The 5,827-nt window shown below is 33.8% G+C and overlaps 2 long non-coding RNA genes across 4 annotated transcripts; both read right to left on the bottom strand.

Moving 5' to 3' along the window:
• Nucleotides 1–620: 620 nt before the first annotated feature.
• Nucleotides 621–3,863, bottom strand: LOC145125122 (uncharacterized). Of its 3 annotated transcripts, XR_013715822.1 has the most exons (7): nt 3,436–3,863; nt 2,301–3,245; nt 1,880–1,954; nt 1,443–1,779; nt 1,237–1,362; nt 911–1,027; nt 621–819 (listed from the first exon to the last, which is right to left on the bottom strand). It is a non-coding gene; the product is annotated as an uncharacterized LOC145125122 (long non-coding RNA). The 3 variants fall into 3 exon arrangements; XR_013715823.1 differs by having other exon boundaries at nt 1,880–3,245; nt 3,355–3,863; XR_013715821.1 differs by having other exon boundaries at nt 1,880–3,245.
• A 303-nt stretch (nt 3,864–4,166) lies between these two features.
• LOC145123764 (uncharacterized) lies at nt 4,167–5,305 on the bottom strand. Its single transcript, XR_013715288.1, has 4 exons — nt 5,262–5,305; nt 4,645–4,887; nt 4,476–4,556; nt 4,167–4,380 (listed from the first exon to the last, which is right to left on the bottom strand). It is a non-coding gene; the product is annotated as an uncharacterized LOC145123764 (long non-coding RNA).
• Between the last annotated feature and the right edge of the window lie 522 nt (nt 5,306–5,827).

Raw genomic sequence — 5,827 nt, 5'->3', positions numbered from 1 at the left:
GACAAAAGGGCACTGGAAACGAAGCTGCCCGAAGTATCTGCAGGACATCAAGGATGGAAAGATAAAACCATCCTATGCAGGTATTTATACTATTCAATCTAATGACTCGTCGCATGCTATTTCTTGGCACTACTAGAAAAACAGCCTTTTACGACGCACAATGTGTGTCGTAAAACGCTCAGAGGACGCGCAAATGTGTGTCAAGGAAGGCCCTGTCATAACGAGAGACGTCACGTTTTTGTGTGTCGTCCATAGACGACGCGCATTTACGACGTGCAGGTACGACACGCATTTACGACGCTCATTTACGACAAGCAATGTGTATCAAGGAAGGCCCTGTCATAAAGGAAGACGACACGCATTTACATGTCGTAACCTTACGGCGCGCGTTTAGGAAACGCATTGTGTATCATTATAGCCCCTGTCATAAATGAAGATGACACGCATTTGCATGTCATAAACTTCAGCAACCATTAACAATATACATATACGACGTGCCTTTACGATACTCTTTTACACATAATACAAAAATATATAAAATATATATATACCAAAACAATCAATTTTATCCAATAACATCATGTCAAAAAATTGCAATACATTGATATTAAAAGGATCTGATTGTACATTGTTATTAAGAGGTTTTCCCTAACTATGTCACCTAATACTACATTGCTATAAAAGAGGACATTCTTGTTTCAGTAACTCATCATTAAGCTGTCTAAAGAAGCTCTGAAACCCTTCATGTATCCAACCAATCATCATGTCTCTTAGCTTCAATATCAATCCCAACTCTTGATCAAAAACAACACGGAAATCCTACACAATAATCATGTCAGTTGTACAATATCAATATCAACTAATTAATAATACACATGATATGTATGAGAGTGGAATCAAAATGATCTACCAATAAGAGTTTTATACTGCCTTGAATCAAAGTATTTTTGGTGGCCTCAAGGGAAGCTACCAAAGGATACTCCTTGCATGTGCCATCTTCCTTTTGAATTTGCAGGAGAGTGTCTGGCTATTCAAATCAAAAAATAAATCCAACCAAACAATTACACTTTTATCCTTGTTTATATTAAAAAATTTCTTTCTATACATATCCAGAGACCGACTAACCAGATATTTCAAGAAGAAGATGACTAACCAGATATATAAACATGTATGTATAATTAATAAATTATATTACTCATCATTGAAAACATATATAATATAATATTATTATTATACCTGCACAACATCATCATCTGAAGCAGCCTTTCTTTTTTCACGTCTATTTCTCTTAGGAGGATCCTCTACCTGATCTGTTTCTTGCGGTAACTTATACAACTGTAGCTCCTGTAGTCTAGGAGTCACCTGATATAATAACAGTGTACTTTTCAGGCCATATGTACAATAATAGAACTAAAGAATATTGAAATTAGAATAAAAAGTACCTTTTGTGAATCATGATCAAAATCTTCCAAACTACCAAATTCCCTCTCAAATAGAATCCATGAGTTGCATATGTCCTTAAAGGAATATCAATCAACTTATACTTTCTACCAATGATACCAGTATATAGTGTTACATAATAAAAACAATGCAAGTACATTGCTATTTTAGGTAATTAATAAAAGTCTGTGTAAAAGAAATGTAAGTAGATTGTTATTATATGTTGGAGAAGTGTATCTCATAGTATAACATCGCATATACATAAATCTAGCTTCCTTTATGTGGGCCATCGCAGTTTCCATTGATATATACCCTTTCCATGCTACTATCATAGATCCACTGTAGAATACAAGTTTCCAGAAACACAATTAATAGGGCTAACATCCAAATTAGGTTTTTGCTATTTTTAGGGAATAATTTATTTGATAATTATACCCACCCATTGAGGCTCATTTATTAACAATGCAGATGACACTGCTGCAGCAAGATCAACAAGTGCCCTTGGTTTGAACACCTAAAGTTGATAAAACAAAACTTAGCCACATAACACATTTTATCATAAAATTCTAAAATGACCAATCTACCCCTGTAAGTCCATCCAAGTTGAAGAATAGAATTAGTATTAGTATTACTACCTTAAGAATTGGTCTAGTTGGCTTCTCGTAACTCATTAGATACAACTTTTATATATGGGTATTTTTGTCTTTTTAACAAATTAAGGATGAAACTAAAATCAGTTCCTTCCAAACTTAGAAGGAATGGTAATCATTGACCAACCTGTTTCAGAAACATATAATATAGATATTTGTAGTTAACATAAACTGTCATAATATATTGTTTTGAAGTGTTGAAGGGAATACCTTAGACTTACAACATTGACCAAGGATGTGATTTCCAGAGTGCATAAAAACGTGCAAGCCTTGATGAATGCTTAGGTGTATGACTAAATAAAGTACTAATTCCAGTTGGAAGTGGAAGGAGAATACCAAGAGGCAAGAAAGATAACAACAAAAATAAATCCACCATGGAATTTGAGTAAAGCTGAAGCAACATCAGTAACACAAATATAAAATCTGCTAAAAGAGAATAGATATCACCAACCCAACAAGGCCTGCAAAACCATTAAATAATAATTATAATATTACAAAAGTAACTAATACTCCATTTATTGGGCAAATGGCAGGCAACCAAACACATGATTGGTTGAGTTTTCAGGAATTGAATAATTACGTGATGACCAACTAGTTTGGTGTTGCATATGATAAATGACAGAAGATACAACATCATGTTTTCTCTAAGTTTTCTTAAGCTAATATCATCTAGAATCCATCCAGATTCTCTTCTATGCGTCATTAACACCTCGTTCCCGATTTCAACTTAACGAGAGAAAAGAAAGGAAATGGATGGAAGTGAGAGGAAAGTAAAAGAAATTAGTGTTCTCGAGTTTAATTAAAGGAAGAAAGTAGAAGGAAATGGAATGATCACTTTCCCTCCTAACTTTCCTTCCGATTTGGACGGATTTGGAGAGAAAGAACAAAATGTTTAAATTTCCCTTTCACTTTTCTCCGACTCAGGAACACGAAAGACAAATTTATTTTCCTTTCCTTTATCTTCTTTTCTCTCCTACTTTCTTTTCTCTTCCTTTCTTTTTCTTTGCTAAAACTCGGGAACGGGGCGTAAGGGTTCAGACTCTTAGAAATGGATACGTTGTTCAAGAAAGGTGAATTTAACTGATCACGCCTAACAAGCCGTAGTTGTGCATTTAGACCAGCAACTAATCGGTACCAAATTGTGGATGTAACAGCCTGTAACAAATAAATATATAAGAAAATGTGATCGACCTCAAAATACAGTTAAATTTGCTTGGCATTAAAAAATAACATATGGTTGAAATCCTTGATCTCGAAACCTTACCATGGTTGAAATTCTTGATCTCGAAACCGTACCAGGTTTTTTTATCTTAAAAGAAATGGAAATAGGAGGATGTTAGATTACCAGATGGAGGTTCTTGGTGGTGAAGTCGGAGAATGAGTGGAGAAGTAACGCTAAGATCGTTGGAGGATACATAACCCTAAGGTCGCCGAAGGACAATTGAGTCGTCCGTTATTCGAATTAACCTACTTAGGGAGAAAAAGAATATACCTGTGTAAGATAAACACAAAGCCTATAAAGTGCAAAGTTAACCCAATTTTAGCAAAAAATAAAAAAGAATCTCATTGTGTTAATATCTACCAAGAATTGACAATAAAAAAATGATGGACTTAAAGACATAACCTGAGACTTTCTTCAAAAATGAAGGCATTCCTCGTGTTTCACTATTTATGTCTGGTAAACATCTGTAGCCATTCCACGTGTTTCACTATTCATGTCTGGTAAACTTTGCAGGTTGTCCATCACATAAGGAGCATCAACTCCATGGACACATGTACATTGTTTTTGAGGAAAACAAAGCTTTGGTTTACTTTTTTTTTGCCCTATTAAAGAAAAGGAAAGGATCCCAGCGAAAACCAAAAGTTGAGATTTATTTATTTGGTACTGAAACTAATTAAAAAAAAGAATATGTACAAGAGAAGATGGTTTAATTTAAAAGAAAATTAGGGATGATAGAATTTAGGATTTTTCTACGAGTTGAATCAAAGGGTTAATTCCAATGAATGAATGATGTAGAAAATTATTAATTCCTATGATCTCATAATTAAAATATTGTGATCGTTTTGACCCTTGAGAGGTGGTGGAGCTGGAATGTGAATGAAGAACAAGTAAAGCGTTCAGATCCAGGAAGTAAGCAGGTAGCAACAGCTAAATGGAAGCAGTGATATGATAGGATATGATTGATTAGGTAGGTTGTCATGGTACTGCTGGTTTAGTAGAACTGTCTATTCAGTCTTGAGCACTCTTTACAAGCATGTCGTAATTGATAGAAGCCAGCTGAGACAGGTTCTGATCATCAAAAATACAAAAGTTAAATTAATATGTGTTATAACTTTGAATCATGATCTGTATATATAGAAAAATTGTAGGTTATGTCATCATACCTTAAATGAGAAATTACTGAATGAGTAATTCACATTGAGAGTTGAAGCACCAAATTCTGCCAGGTTACCACATTCATCACCCTGCTTAATCAAACAACCAAATCATTAAAAGGAACATACCAATTCATTATACAGACAGCGTGTGTGTCTACATATTAGTATTAATTACCTCTTCCTCTAGCATATTGCCGAAAGAACTTCACCAGTGTTCACAACATGTTGATCCATCATTTATAGAGCATTTAATTCAATCAAAGTATGGTCGTCAAGGTCAAATACAAGGATAGATTGAATGTGTAGTAATCCTTTTCATTGAGGCTCTTGGATAGATTGAAACATCTGTAAGTGTTGTGTTTTCCTTCAGCCTATCGCACATGTAAAAATGCCAACATCATTCACAGGATTCAACAACCTATATGAAGATGACATGAACGATTCAATTTGATGTAAACAACTTAGGATATCAAAAGCTTATGCCATAATTTTAACTGAAAGACTTTATCACCAGATGTCTTGCAAAGAAATATATCAATCAATGAATGGAAACATAATCTGCAATAATAACAGCCATATCACACATAATTTTTGAAACAGAATCTGTTGATAGAACTCATTACACGTAAAACCAGAGTACAAATTTTCTGCTATGCAAGACAACATTAATAAGTTTTTCTATTTAATTACTAGGTTTGGATAGATCACAGATCACGTTGTATTCCATAAATGTGTCATTCAAATCTCATTGCCACCAAGTGTTATTAATAGTTAACTCAAATGAAATATTACCTTATCGGAAATGTTCTTGCTAAATGATCTCCTCATACACTTCGTCTTTACATGTTAATATGAAAGCAAAATTACAGAGATAAAGAGAAAAAATATCGAAAAGTCATCTTGATTCATACACTGAAAACATGAGGATGATATTGAATTATCAGGGATGATTATGTCAATTTGTCATTAGGATTTTCTAAGCCAAAGCCTAAAATGGTAAAATCCCAAAGGCATTCGACCATAAGTTTCAAAAAACAAAGATGTAGGGAGATTTTGTAAAGAAATGTTATAGAATTTTTGATCTATACAATGTCAGAGTATAATTGTTAGAGTATATGAGAATCAAGAATGGAAATACGATTCTGATTCTAATTTCTATTAACAAAAAACAGCTAATAGAAATCTTATTTACCATTGCTATGAAATAGAAAATCGATTAGCTTGGAGAGGAGTGCGAACGAAGATTAGTTATCGTTTATAACTAATTTCCTGATGGAATGAGACATGATCGATTCTAGCTTTGCCTAAAAACCCTAGCTTTTGTGGCCCTGTGAGCATCAATCCTTCGATTTCAGTGA

This window comes from Lactuca virosa, chromosome 7 (genome assembly GCF_052849685.1).
Source record: "Lactuca virosa cultivar CGN04683 chromosome 7, Lactuca_virosa_CGN04683_v6, whole genome shotgun sequence".
Lineage (NCBI taxonomy): Eukaryota > Viridiplantae > Streptophyta > Magnoliopsida > Asterales > Asteraceae > Lactuca > Lactuca virosa.
The sequence above is the reverse complement of the archived record's forward strand: the minus strand, read 5'-3'. Positions and strand labels throughout refer to the sequence as shown.